Below are 15,802 nucleotides of genomic sequence, written 5' to 3'. Positions count from 1 at the left end.
GAGCTCCAGGTCCTGCAGCCGCGGACGGACCGCCATCAGTGTGTATAACGCCTGACTTTTAAATTAAATTTTATTTATTTGTAAGTGTGCTTGTTGGTTAGTCAGCTAACGCTAGCTTGCTATTCCAACATGGCGTGGGCTCCGGGGGGGGGGGGGGGGGTGTTCGCTGCTACCGGGTCTGGAGTTCTCATGTCCCGCTGAGATCAGATCGTCGAGGTCGGCAGCGAGCTTCTAGCGTGTTTCCACGCTGGCCGAGCCCCACTGCCTGCTGTCCGTCTTCAGCTGCAGGACCCTGAGGTCACCGCCAGTGTTTCAGTTGGACTGTTATAAGTGTTGAGATATTAAAAGGTATTTACAGTATTTAAAAAAAGCGCTGGATGCAGTTAGCCAAAGCTAGCTAGCTAACGTCCTGTTGGCTCAGAGCTCCACAGACTAAGTCCACAGGTACAATTAGTTTTGCACCAAATGTATCGCAAGAAGTGTTCAAAACTGGAGAGCGCAGACTCGCCGCTGTGTGATGGAGAAGCACACTGCAGCGACAGATTCGAGTTGTAATCACATGAGTTGTGTGTTGTACTGGAAAAGTGACTCAAGTGAAAAAAAACACGGGTACAGATTTTTTTCACAAGCTCTCAAGTCATATTTTACAAGTGCTCACATCGCATCTACGCGCTCTCACTTTTGCACTAATTTACCTTCAATCTTTTTGCGTCACATATTTTTGTGAGGCAGGTTCTCAAAAATGACTGCACTCAAAACTAAATACCGTAATCGTGCACAAATCGAGGATGATTTAGGCTATGTTTATCAAACATTGAGCCAAGAATTGAGGATCTTTACAAGGCAAGCAGGCTCAGGTCCCACATTAATATCACCAACCTGCAAGCTTCTTAAAAAATGCAGATGATGCCTACTATTAGACCTAGTGATAATAACAATAATAAAGCATAAATTAATATCAGAGGTCTGGTGCCAATTATCTATCTATCTATCTATCGTTCGTGGTGTGTGGGGCGTAGGGCACTAGGGCCCCAACTGCAATGAACCAGCTTTGGGGGGGCCCAGCTTGCAAAAGGTTGAGAACCCCTGTTCTATCCTAACCTTAACCACTTAAGGTCAATGCCTAACCCTAACCGTTGGGCGGCTTCGTAGGGCGTGGCCTAAAAGTTACGTGGGATCCATACTAGAAATGCGATAGGTGTAAACCGAGGTATCCTGCTCTGCTGCCTTTAAGAAAATTCAAGCTCAGATGGGCCTATATGTGCTTGCCTCTTATGAGGTGTGTTGTGTGTGTGTTGGCCCGCCCCTGCAAAGCTCCGACCTGCAGAACAGCAGAAGAAGTGCTGCACCTTCGCCAATATTAGGCTGAAAACAGAACTATTTTGGCACATAGCCACATATTTAAAATGTCTTCCAGTTCCAGTGTTAAATATTCTCTATGAAAAGGTGTCCCTTAATATCATTATATTATATGAAAATGGTCTCAGACACATATTACCATTTATCACATTATTTCTGGGACAATTTATTGCCAAGCTTCACTCACATCTTTCTCCACCACCATTACGGAACTCTAGCGCACAGCCTCAACGTCAGCGTTCTCAGCCACTCCCTCTGTTCTGGATTGGACAGCCAAAATTTGACTGGAGAAAACCAAACCTATACCCGACGTAATACTGAAGAATGAAAATTGAGCCTATGTAGTAGGAGGCGTTAGCCAGGCTAGTGCTAGGTAGCCTTTTTGTCCTCCTATGGGCATGTAGCTCCATCTTGCACTGGGGGGCTTGACCCCCTTCATAACTGCTTGCCGTAATAGTTTTAGTTTGATGCTAGTTTTGTGAGTATGTATTTTTTCTCTATTTGTATTGTATCATACTCTGGTAATTGTACAGTTTTTATGTCTTTTGATTGGTTACTTTAAATGTAAATGTAAATGTGCTGTATTTATATAGCGCTTTTCCGTCTTAACAACTGCTCAAACGTCTTTTTACATTTACAGGGAACATTCACCATTCCACACATTCATACACTGTGGCCGGGGCTGCCGTACAAGGTCCACCTGCCATCAGATAAACTTCACACACATTCACACCTCCGAGCGCAGCACCGGGCAACTCGGGGTTCAGTGTCTTGCCCAAGGACACTTCGACAATGACTGCAGGGGCGGGGATCGAACCACCAACCTCCAATTGGCAGCAACCGCTCTACCACTGAGCCACAGCCGCCCCTATTTAAAGTTGGAGATCTTCAAAATGTATTTACTCCATTGCACTCATATTTATTTCACTTAAAAAAGGGCATCTGCCAAGTCCTATTGTCATCTGAAAGAACTAGTGGCATGACCTACTGTTCAGTTCCCCCAGTTGCATTTCAATTGGCAGTTCACTCCAAAATACATCCTCAGTCAGTTCAAGTCAGCATGCACCTCTGACTTTTTTGTGTATTTGTGCTATGACATAATGGACAATAGATAGAGCCAGCCAGAAACCGTATCTATTTAACTAGAAATGGTTTAACTTTAACTATTTACTTTAGTCAAATTAGTTGATTAGAACGGCATGTTTACAGAAACGAAATTTCAAAAATCCATTGACAAAAGACTTATGAAGCGCCCTGCAAACTATGTTTAAACATCAGAGGAACAGTCATGTGCTAAAGCTGTCGAGACTGTAGGCATGACGTAATATCTAACGTCAAATGCTTACAAATGCTTTTTTTATCCTTTCTTTTTTTTGTTTTATTTTTCTCTTTTTACCTGTAGCACTTTGAGATCTATGATGGAAAGTGCATTAAAAAAAATGTATTATTATTATTATTATTATTATTATTACAACCTCTCACTTACAATCGATTTTATGAGACGTTATTTTTCAGTCGGCCTTTTGTGTTGGCAATAGCGTTCTCATGGTACCTTACACTGACATACATACAATCAGCCACATGGGTTATGTAATACTGGCTTGATTAGTTCAGAAATACAATTTCGAGCTCGACAAGCGGGTGGGATTTCTTCGTTTGTACCTCCTGAGCTAGCTAGCTAAACTGGAACAATCCGTTGGCATGCACCTTACAATCAAACTGGCAGCCGAGGGAAATACGCCCTTCTGCGAGACAAAGAGTAACGAAATTCATTGATAAAGAACACACAACCTGCGCCGGTAGACCTGAGGGTTCAAGAGTAAAGAACTTCTGTCCAAGTCTCTTGATACGTGGATACGTTTCCCTTACTTACTTCCTTTCATGCAGGAAGAGAGGAATCGAGTGCTTTGTGGAGGGATGAGACTTTCTTTTATTTCATTTTGATATATCCATATATGTATCTTTATCCTTTTCATATAGCTGTTTCTATTGTTGTTAGGAATGCAAAAGAAATATTCGTACGAGAACGTAACGTAACGTAGCTACTGAACTACTTTTCATAAAACAATGGTGGGGGAAAAAAAGATGTAATTTCCTCTGAAGCGTCACGTGAAGCGACGTAATGAGCGCAGCGACGTCCGTTTGTGATGACGTTAACACTGCTGGATCTGCAAATAACAGGCTGTTCGAGATTTTGTTTTTAATGTTGTTTTTTTTATTATTCATTCAGAATACAATATACGAACAAACAAGGCATTAAAAAAAGCAAAAACAACTTTTGCCTTGGGTCGAGCAATAATTAAAACATAGGAGCATATACATGGAAAATTTACATTCAGAAGAAAAATAAATAAGAGAAAAATGAGAAAAAAACAAATAAATAAATAAAAGGGCTATCTTAAATTAAAAGTTTCAAGTAAATAGGTTTTAGCTCATTCTTCAGTGGATCAGGGAGGTTTGGTCTTAAATATCTGCATTTATGGTTAGTTTCCTAAAGATCAAATTGTTGAGAACAAAATCTACCTTCTTTTCAACAAAAACACCAAACTTTAGATTCATCACATCAGAGGTGGCATCACGATTTCCCTGGTCTGTAACTAGCTCTGCAGATCTTTCCAGAAGTTGCACTGACTCACACAGAAAAAAACCACAGTTATTTGTATCAAATTGAATCTAGTTCTTAAGAATTCGTTTGTTGGGTAAATTTCATTTAAAATTTTAAAGTTGACCTCTTTCACCTTGGAAGAAGCAGAAATGAGAAATAACTTTTCTTTATTTTCCTAACCTCTCCATCACCAAAGTCTTCAACATATACCGGATTAGGATAGATCCTTTAATGAATATTTCTGATAACTTTGTTGGTAAATTTATGGTCACAGAAGTAATTCCTTTTAAGCAGAGCTGCCTCAGACCAGGAGAACCCTGGAGTACCTAATGTCTTCTCTCACCATTGATTTTAGAGACTTGGTATTGCTGTCAACCATCTATCATACAACTTGGCATTGCAAAGGAGTTGATATTTCTCACAAACTCCTTGTGCTGTAACAAGATCTCATTACCGTCCATAAAATGAGAAATTGCCCAGATTCCTCGGAATTCCATTTACCATGTACACAGATTGTCTGCCTAACAATAGGTATCTATTATTCCAAACTGGGTATTAGAGGTGTAAAATGATGTCTATATATCAACTTCCAATGAGAAGAACCTGCTGATGGAAAGCGGAAAGTTTGATTGGTAGTATGTTGCATTCAAAGTCACAGCAGAAGAAGAGTCTACTCCACCCATTTTGGAAAATATTAAATTGGAGACACTAAACCAAAAGAATTGCTTTGTTATAATACAAAATTTTGGTTGGTGCTGTCGAGCAGGGGTAGAGAGTAACCGCCGTTTCCATCTCCTACACATCTTCCATTAATTTGTTTTAAACGCTGGTTTCGTCGCTTTCTTTCTCTCATTTGGTTTTGGACTGGCCAAGAGATCTGCCGATATGTCCGGGAAGGGTTCTACTCGTCCAGAACGTCCAGCTTCTGGTCAAAACCTACATGCTAACGAGAAAGCTAACCAGCCATCCCACGCACACAACACGAAGGAGGCCGTCACTCTCGCAGTTGGAAAAACTTATTGAAGGCTTCAGGGCTGAAACCCGCGTTCACTTGGCACCTGCAGTCTACTATAGACTCTTTTGGGACACGTCTCACTGAAGTTGAAACTTTCTGCAAGACTGCACAAAAGGATCACGGCGCTTGAGGCCACATGTGAACAGCTAGCTAATTGTAACAAGTTTGCTGATGGCTAAATCAGAGGCCTCGAGTCTAGGAGCAGATGACAGAATCTACGTGTTGTGGTGGTACCTGAAAACATGGAGGGGCCGCAGGTCACGGCATTTATGACCAACTTTTTGCCAAGACGCCGGATGGGAGATTCCTGACGGGCCAAGATGTTGGACCAGGCACATCGCCTATCTTTCCGTCCAGCCTTGGGTAGAAATGCCCCTCCGAGACCCATGATTGGAAGGGTGCACCATTTCAGGGTGAAGCAGCGCATCCTTCAGCTGGCCAGAGAGAAGGGTCCGCTCACCTTCCGCGGCATGCGGAGCTATCTTCCCTGATTTTACTGCTGAGGTCGCTAAGCGGAAGCCAACTTTCACCAATATCAACCAGAAGTAGTACGGCCTGCTGTACCCGGCTAGGCTCCAAATTGCATTCAACGGCAGCAATACAGCTTCATACAACGAGGAGGCAGCAAGCTTTTACGCGAAGACATAGCCCCAACTCTCCGGGGGGATGGTGTGAACGACGCTAATAGTTGACTTCTCACCGGCCTCTTGACGTCAGTCTGTTATCCTACAACACTCTGGACGTGCAGGACCGTTTACTTTTTTTCCCCCCTCATGTTCAAGTAGGCTCCCCCGTTTTGCACGGCTTCTATATGTGTTTTTAAGGGTGGTGAGTCAGAAATTATTTACGCTTCATCTTGTTCACTTTATTGTAATAACATGTTCTATAGGACTTTATAACTACGGGATATATTGTTCGTTGGGAGCACTGGTTTGATGCACGGTTAGGATGCATAGTAGGTGTAGACGTAGGAAGAAAGGCTGGGTTGGTTTGTTTTTCTTTTTTCTTCTTTCTCTTTCTCTCCATGTTGTTTGTTAGTTATGTTAAGTGTTTATCAGAAGGTTTGTACACTAGTCTTACACTGCCCATATATCTCAGCAACTATTGTGCGTACAGTGTGGGATCTGGTTGATAATGCAGAAATTAAATTATGTCTGGAATGTCCACGGGATTCAGGGCCCATTAAACATAAAAGATTCTTAATTACTTAAAAAAGAGAAAGTACAGATTTAATTGCCACAAGAGACCCATCTAGATGACAATGAACATCTTATTAAAAGAGATGGGGTGGCCATATTTCTATTGTCTTTCACCAAGTAATTTAGGGGGAAGCCATACTAGTCCACAAATCCCTGCTCTGACAGAGGTAGAAGTTAGGGCTGACGCATGAGGCAGATATGTAATGATTAAGGGGCACTCTTTGGGGAAACCATCTCTTCTAATGTAAATGTGTATACCCCTCTGGTTCGTTCCTCTGATTTCTACACCAAGGTGTTTTTGTCTTTCCTGAGTGGTCATAGCTGGCGACTTTGCCTGCTGCCTAAACCCGGGCTTAGATAGACTAGTTAAACTATCAAGTCTAATATAGGCAAGGGCGCTCTACTCGTCGCTGCATGGACGTAAATTTTAATCAACACTTGGGAGGACCCTTCACCCCACCGATCGGCAGTATACATTTTATTCAAAAGTACATAAATCATCCTCCAGGATTGACTATGTTTTGTACCTCTAAATGCGCCATTCAGAGAGTTATTTCTGCTCTACTGGCTATATAGTTATAAATGTTAACTCGCAAGTGTTTTAGTCATGTCAGTAGGGCTCAATGTATTAGGGGACAATGGCGCTTTCCAAACCATCTACTTAAAAATCGCAATTTTAAAACATCTTTTGAACAGTTTATTATTTCATGACAGAGAACAGCACCCCAGATGTGTCACCTAGTTTACTTGGGAACTGCTAAGGCTGTTATTCGGGGCTTCACTATATCATTTTCACTTAGTCTTAGAAAAACAGAGACAGACAGTTTCTTGAGGAGCAACTAAGCAAATTGCCGGGGAATTTAACCTTAAGCCTTTGGAAGGCCTCAGGCTCAAAATGGACAGAACCACAGCTGCTCTGGACACTCTTCTATCTAAAGAGGCTCAGAAATCCAATTGTGTCAGTAAGCATGATATATGAATTTGGCAACAGCTGAGCAAGTATCTCCAATTTGATTAGGGTTATGCTGGCTCCCAGGCTATCCAGTTGTAAAAGACACGAGCTGGTACAAGAGTCCATGGCAACAAAGATATAAACAACTCATTTCTTGATTCATATGAACCACTTATAAATTCTGAATCAGATCACCAGTTCAAGACAATTAATGTAAATGTAAATGTGCTGTATTTATATAGCGCTTTTCCATCTTAACAACTGCTCAAAGCGCTTTTACATCTACAGGGAACATTCACCATTCACAACACTTCATACACTGTGGCCGGGCTGCCGTCAAGGTGCACCTGCTCATCAGATAAACATTCACACACATACACTCATCCGATGCGCAGCACCGGGGGCAACTCGGGTTCAGTGTCTTGCCCAAGGATACTTCGACAATGACTGCAGGGGCGGGGATCGAACACCAACCTTCCATTGGCAGGCAACCGCTCTACCACTGAGCCACAGCCGCCCATTAATGCATGATTTTTTTATCCAGTTATATCTCCCCACAGCTTCTGGACTCACAAAAGAGAGGCTGAATAGAGGCCAATCACCCGTGTCTGAAGGTACATATTTCCCACTGTATGTTCGAATGCCCCTTTATTATTGACTTCTGGGTCAAATATGTAAAAAAATTAATGTCACAACTATCTCTAACTCCGTTGGCTGTTTCTGGGGGTTAATCTTAAAGCAATGGTCTTAGCTCCTCCAAATTAGGCTGCTGGAGGTGCTTTCTTTAATGCAAGGAAAGGCATTCTTCTCCTGTGGATCTCAGACTCTGTTCCCACGATTCCACAATGGACTCAAGTTTGTTGGAGCTTCTCCTCTTAGAAGCTATGAGCTTCTGCTCAGGGACATGCCTTTTTGCTTTTTCGAATCTGGGACCCCTTCTTGGACTATATTGGGGAAGATGGTGCTCTTCAGAATGACCTCTATGAAAGATGGTGCTCTTCAGAATGGCCTCTATGTTCTAGTATGGTCCGAGATCTCGAAGTATATTTCCAGATGACATGCAATGGACTACAGTACCTCATCCTTGACTGACTACGTGAGTATGCCTCAAGTGTGCAAACTTTCTAATTTATTTATTTTTTATTTTTTATTACTTTTATGCTGTCTACTTTTTACTTGTTTTAACTTTTTTTGTAAAGAAGTTGTGTTGGGCTAAAAGAGGGAGTTTATTCTTTACTTAATGGCTGTCTTATTTTATACTGTATGTGCCCTTTGAAAAAAAAGCTTAAAAAAGAGTTATATAAAAAAAAGACAACATTCATTATATCAAAATAATCGCATTCGCCCTCCTTCATCATTTTTAACCAATGTCAATTTTCCTCATGTATTGACATTTGTTTCTCCTATGAAATTAAAGTTGACCTTGTTGTGACTTTGATCATATTTGAGAGATGGGTAAAGTGAAGGCCAGGTAAACAAGTCTAGATAAGCTGTCCATTTTGGATATAAGACTCTCCCAAGATTGTGATATCTCTCTGCACCACCTATGTCTATAATGTTCCATTTAATCATTTTGTCGACTTATTTATCCTTGGAAAAACTATTTATTTAACTTGTGACTTGACTTTTATGTTATACAGGTTGCAAGGGATAATCATGTAACGATAAAATTTCAATTTATTTAAATATCAATTGTAAGCCCGACGCTCTTGAAAACTGGTCAATGATTGTAAGACTAGCGGAATTTAATTTTCATTTTTAGAAATAAAGTTGTGTGGTCAGCCAATTGACTTATGGTAATTGTCATTCACACAGCTAACCCTTCAATGCAACTATTCTGGATCAAAATGGACACATGTCTGCTACCATAATGAATAAAAGTGAGAGCTACTGCAACCCTGACATTTCCCTTCTTAATCTCAAATCGGAAACTTAATTTTCTATACTCCTAAATCTTTTTGCTTCTATCCAATTTATCATTAAACTAGTAAATGAGATTTGTTGCTGTCTATTTTTTCCAAAATATTTAGAATTCTTTTCACCCTGCCTCAATCCATTTCGCTCTGACCTTATAAAGGCCCTCTGGCTCTTTCAAGATATGCTCGTCTAACTGACTTGTAGCTCCCATTAACTTATTTTCTTTGATATTTAGGTCCAAATTAATACACATTGGCTAATTTCAACCACTTCAAATTACTTTCATATTGTCCTTTCTTTTCCTATTTATCTAATACTTATATTAGTAATTTCCCACCTTCCAATACAACCTTTAATTAAGACATATTTTTTCAACATCTCTTATATTTTCCCTAACCTTCATGCAATATCCTAATTGTAAATTTTAGAATTAAACTTTAAATATCCTTAGATCTATGAAACAATGATCAGATAGTGGCGCTTTGGAAATTTAAACGGCATGTAACGGGCGCCGATCGCCGGTATCGCATTCTGCGTAGACCTGGCTCATTCGAACGAGCTAAGGTCGGACTGCGGCATGTAGCTTTTTTCATATGGAGCTAGATTTTTTCTTTATTACATCCACAAAAAAATGATCTGAGAGAAAAAAAATGTGTCACACACACGGAGCGTGTGTCGTTTAAAAACTACTATACCACCCAATTTCTTCCACTGACAAAAATATGGAACCAGACCAGACAGTTCGTAAATTTAGCACTTTATTCTATTAAGTTCAAAATTATAAAACAGTTCTTCCGCTAAAAAACCCAAGTACTAAAAGTTAAAAAACTGAGAACTGGGACCCAATCTCCTTGCACTAGTTCCCAGTGTCTTATGACAGTCTGTTGTTACGTTGATCTCAAAGGAGCGTCGATCCACCGAGAAGCCTGGGTTCTTCTTTTCTTGCGCCTGTCCGCGTCGCGATGCCCACATGGCCAAACTGGGGGATGATAAGGGCAGCTCTCAGTCACGTACGACACCAAACAATTCTTTCCTCACATTCCCGAGGACAGACGGAGGACTTTCCTTTACTTATCTGTTCACATGCGTTAAAATCCTCATTTGGGTGGCTGCAGTCCCCCGTTGCTTCGGCTCTAGGACTTAGTCCATCTGCACAACCATGCGTTCGCCTGCACTCTCGACAATCCGTCATGGCTCCCCTGGCTCCAGCCCGTCCGCTCAACCCCAGTCCTCTCCTCCTCAGTATGCAACTTCGCTATCCTCCATGTCAGTCCACACAATCCACGCTCACTCTTCCATTGTGCCTGTTTCCCCGAGATCTCCTCCTGGCTTCCAGCCAGTCCGTGTCCTCCCGTTAACGCTCCTCCCGTCTGTCTGTCTTTTTTCTCTGTTGGCTTTTGTCTCCTTTGCCTCTATTTCACCCTCAGTCTCCCTACCACACCTGCTTCCCATTCACCAGGTGTTCCTGAATTCAGCTTATATTAGTGTCATGTCTGAAAGTTAAATGGGGAGACTCCAGTCTTGTCAAGGTGGTGTCTATATCATCCTACTACATACAACGTTCATGCATTAAATGTAAACATGCGGCAAGCAAAAAAAAAAACATGCAAGGTGGTAAATGATCTGCTACTGGTTGCTGACTCAGATTTACATCTGTTCTTTTGTTTTGGATCTTAGTGCAGCTTTTGACACGTGGACCACTGTATTTTATTGGATAGAATCGAGAAATATTTGGCATCTCTGGCCAGGTTGAGATCCTACTACCTTCAGAAAGATCTCAGGTGTGTTTATAGCAACACACATTTTCCGATCCTTCCCCAATTCGCATGGGGTTCCACAGGTTCAGTCCTTGGTCCCCTGTTGTTTTCGTTATTATTTTACTCCACTTGTTCAGAATCGTTCTTTTGGGATTGCTTTTATTGCTATGCTGATGATGTACAATATATTGCCAGTTATTGCAGGAAGCATCCGATTGGTTTAGCTGTTACTTGCTTGCTGCTGTAGAACTGGTTATCACAAACTTCCTGCTACTTAATTCACCAAAACTGGATGATAGCTGATTAGGTAGGTCATTTTTATATGACAATTTCCCCTCTGTCCTGATGATTTGATCATTAGTGCAAGGACAGAGTGAAGAATTTGGGATAGTTTTTTGATCGGCTCACTTTCATTTGACTTGCATTTAAGAAGGTGAAAAATAGCCTTCTTTTATCTCCGCAACTTCAAAGATCAGATCAGTATGTCCCTAAAAAGAGCCGAGGCCCTTATTCACGCCTTGTTTACATCTAGACGAGACTTTTTAATGTCCTGTTCTCGGCTGCCTAAGAAAAGTCTGCGAGGTCTACAGATGGTCCAGAATGCTGCAGCACGCATCTTACTGGATCATCTAAATACATAATAACTAACTCCTGTGAGCCTCACTTCACTGGCTCCCTGTCCAGGTTAGAGCAGACTTTAAGGTCTTACTGTTAACGTAAAAATAGTGAATGGACTTGCACCAGTATATCTGTCTGATCTGGTATGTCAAGTTGGCCCGACAGAGAGGCTGTCAACCGGGCTGGAACGTTTGGTTATGTTGCCCACCAATGACAGTAAACTCCTTGCAAAATGGCAGGCCTTTTGAGATTAAAAAAGTTGGGACCCACCCATATCAGGTTTCCACTCCAGGCATCAGAGTTCCTAGCCGGGTGCTTCATGTGAACTCCTCAAGGATTGGGTCCCAAGAGCTGAGGTGTTCCTGATTCAGCTGTAAGGAAGAGGAGAGGCTGATGACAGTATCTGCCCTTACCATGTCCCACAGAACGAGATGATGTGAGCCATCTGTCAAGGATCAGCAGTCTCAGGTACAAAACTCAACTTCACTCACACTATTTCAAGAATATCCAGGTGCACAATCTGGTCGAACATGACTTGTATTAAAACCTGAATGCAACATTGAGACGTATGAGTTACAGGATAACCGGAGCGCGCCTCCTTTTTCCCTGATGAAGGAAATTGACCTCATGCTTTCTCTGGGGTTTTTCAGCAATCTACAAGATGTGAGTGGTGCAATCTGTAGTGCTGTGTCCGAAGAAGGATGGACAATACAAGTTTTTGTTACGATTTCAGGTATCTAAACTCATTTCAAAGTTTGACTCTTACCCCACCCCCACAATTGATGATCTCATTGAAAAATCAAAGTAATCTACCACCATCAACCTCTGTAGTGTTACTGGCAAATGCCCTAACCCGCAGTCACAGCCTTCCGAACCCAGGTCGGCAGCGGAGCTTTCTAGCGGTGTTTCCACGCTGGCCGAGCCCCACTGACTGCTGTCCGTCTTCAGCTGCAGGACCCTGGAGGTCACCGCCAGTGTTTCAGTTGGACTGTTATAAGTGTTGAGATGATTAAAAGTGGATTTTACAGTATTTAAAAAAAGCGGGCTGGTGCAAGTAGCCAAAGCTAGCTAGCTAACGTCCTGTGGCTCAGAGCTCCACAGACTAAGTCCACAGGTACAATTAGTTTTGCACCAAATGTATCGCAAGAAGTGTTGCAAAACTGGAAGCGCAGACCGCCGCGTGTGTGATGGAGAGAGCACACGCGCGACAGATCTAGAGGTTGTAATCACTGAGTTGTGGTTGTACTGGAAAAGTGACCATGAAAAAAAAACACGGGTACAGATTTTTTTCACAAGCTCTCAAGTCTATTTTACAAGTGCTCACATCGCATCTACGCGCTCTCACTTTTGCACAAATTTCCCTTCATATTCCTTTTGCGTCACATATTGTGTGAGGCAGGATTCTCAAAAATGACTGCACTCAAAACAAATACCGTAATCGTGCACAAATCGAGGATGATTTGAGGCTATGTTTATCAAACATTGGACCAAGATTGAGGATCTTTACAAGCAAAGCAGGCTCAGGTCTCACATAATATCACCAACCTGCAAGCTTCTTAAAAAATGCAGATGATGCCTACTATTAAGACCAGTGAAATACAATAAAAGCATAAATTAATATCAGAGGTCGGGGTGCCAATTATCTATCTATCATCTATCTTTCGTGGTGTGTGGGCGTAGGGCACTAGGCCCCAACTGCATTAACCCTCTTTGGGGGGGCCCAGCTTGCAAAAGGTTGAGAACCCCTGTTCTATCCTAACCTTAACCACTTAAGGTCAATGCCTAACCCTAACCAGTTGGGCTGCTTCGTAGGGCGTGGCCTAAAAGTTACGTGGGATCCATACTAGAAATGGCGATAGGTGTAAACCGAGGTATCCTGCTCTGCCTTTAAGAAAATTCAAGCTCAGATGGGCCTATATGGGATCTTGCCTCTTATGAGGTGTGTGTGTGTGTGTGTTGGCCCGCCCCTGCAAAGCTCCGACCTGCAGAACAGCAGAAGAAAGTAGCTGCACCTTCGCCAATATTAAGGCTGAAAACAGAACTATTTTGGCACATAGCCACATATTTAAAATGTCTTCCAGTTCCAGTGTTAAATATTCTCTATGAAAAGGTGTACCTTAATTATCATTATATTATATGAAAATGGTCTCAGAACAATATTACCATTTATCACATTAATTTCTGGGACAATTTATTGCCAAGCTTCACTCACATCTTTCTCCACCACCATTACGGAACTCTAGCGCACAGCCTCAACGTCAGCGTTCTCAGCCACTCCCTCTGTTTGCTGATTGGACAGCCAAAAATTTGACTGGAGAAAACCAAACACTATACCCAGACGTAATACTGAAGGGAAATGAAAATTGAGCCTATGTATGTAGGAGGCGTTAGCCAGGCTAGTGCTAGGTAGCCTTTTTGTCCTGCATATGGGCATGTAGCTCCATCTTGCACTGGGGGGCTTGGACCCCCTTCATAACTGCTTGCCGTAATAGTTTTAGTTTGATGCTAGTTTTGTGAGTATGTATTTTTTCTCTATTTTGTATTGTATCATACTCTGCTGTAATTGTACAGTTTTATGTCTTTTGATTGGTTACTTTAAATGTAAATGTAAATGTGCTGTATTTATATAGCGCTTTTCCAGTCTTAACAACTGCTCAAAGCGCTTTTTACATTTACAGGGAACATTCACCATTCACACACATTCATACACTGTGGCCGGGGCTGCCGTACAAGGTGCCACCTGCTCATCAGATAAACATTCACACACATTCACACTCCGATGCGCAGCACCGGGGGCAACTCGGGGTTCAGTGTCTTGCCCAAGGACACTTCGACAATGACTGCAGGGGCGGGGATCGAACCACCAACCTTCCAATTGGCAGGCAACCGCTCTACCACTGAGCCACAGCCGCCCCTATTTAAAGTTGGAGATCTTCAAAATGTATTTACTCCATTGCACTCATATTTATTTCACTTAAAAAAGGGCATCTGCCAAGTCCTATTGTCATCTGAAAGAACTAGTGGCATGACCTAACTGTTCAGTTCCCCCAGTTGCATTTCAATTGGCAGTTCACTCCAAAATACATCCTCAGTCAGTTCAAGTCAGCATGCACCTCTGACTTTTTGTTGTATTTGTGCCTATGACATAAATGGACAGATAGATAGAAAGCCAGCCAGAAACCGTTATCTATTTAACTAGAAATGGTTTAACTTTAACTATTTAACTTTAGTCAAATTAGTTGATTAGAACGGCATGTTTACAGAAACGAAATTTCAAAAAAATCCATTGACAGAAAGACTTATGAAGCGCCCTGCAAACTATGTTTAAACATCAGAGGAACAGTCATGTGCTAAAGCTGTCGAGACTGTAGGCATGACGTAATATCTAACGTCAAATGCTTAGCAAATGCTTTTTTTTATCCTTTCTTTTTTTGTTTTATTTTTCTCTTTTTTACCTGTAGCACTTTGAGATCTATTGATGGAAAGTGCATTATAAATAAAATGTATTATTATTATTATTATTATTATTATTATTACAACCTACTCAACTTTACAATCGATTTTATGAGACGTTATTTTTCAGTCGGCCTTTTGTGTTGGCAATAGCGTTCTCATGGTAACTTTACACTGACATACATACAATCAGCCACATGGGGTTAGTGTAATACTGGCTTGATTAGTTCAGAAATTACAATTTCGAGCTCGACAAGCAGGGTGGGATTTCTTCGTTGTACCTCCTGGAGCTAGCTAGCTAAACTGGAACAATCCGTTGGCATGCACCTTACAATCAAACTGGCAGCCGAGGGAAATACGCCCTTCTGCGAGACAAAGAGTAAACGAAATTCATTGATAAAGAACACACAAACCTGCGCCGGTAGACCTGATGGTTCAAAGAGTAAAGAACTTCTGTCCAAGTCTCTTCAGTACGTGGATACGTTTCCCTTACTTACTTCCTTTCATGCAGGAAGAGAGGAATCGAGTGCTTTTGGAGGGATGAGACTTTCTTTTATTTCATTTTGATATATCCATATATGTATCTTTATCCTTGTCAATATAGCTGTTTCTATTGTTGTTGAGGAATGCAAAAGAAATATTCGTACGAGAACGTAACGTAACGTAGCTACTGAACTACTTTTCATAAAACAATGGTGGGGGGAAAAAAAGATGTAATTTCCTCTGAAGCGTCACGTGAAGCGACGTAATGAGCGCAGCGACGTCCGTTTGTGATGACGTTAACACTGCTGGATCTGCAAATAACAGGCTGTTCGAGATTTTGTTTTTAATGTTGTTTTTTTTTATTATTCATTCAGAATACAAATATACGAACAAACAAGGCATTAAAAAAAGCAAAAACAACTTTTGCCTTGGGTCGAGCAAATA

The 15,802-nt window shown here is 41.6% G+C and overlaps 1 protein-coding gene across 1 annotated transcript in view; it reads right to left on the bottom strand.

The window, feature by feature from the left end:
- The window catches only part of ppm1f (protein phosphatase, Mg2+/Mn2+ dependent, 1F), a 134,884-nt gene extending 119,306 nt beyond the window's left edge, over nt 1–15,578 (bottom strand). Inside the window, exon 1 of the mRNA XM_032511259.1 lies at nt 15,289–15,578. The gene's annotated coding sequence lies outside the window, so the exon portion shown is untranslated. The remainder of the gene's footprint in view (nt 1–15,288) is intronic.
- Between the last annotated feature and the right edge of the window lie 224 nt (nt 15,579–15,802).

The sequence above is a fragment of the Etheostoma spectabile genome, unplaced genomic scaffold (genome assembly GCF_008692095.1).
Source record: "Etheostoma spectabile isolate EspeVRDwgs_2016 unplaced genomic scaffold, UIUC_Espe_1.0 scaffold342, whole genome shotgun sequence".
In the NCBI taxonomy this organism is placed as follows: domain Eukaryota; kingdom Metazoa; phylum Chordata; class Actinopteri; order Perciformes; family Percidae; genus Etheostoma; species Etheostoma spectabile.
This window is presented reverse-complemented; position numbering and strand designations above follow the sequence as displayed.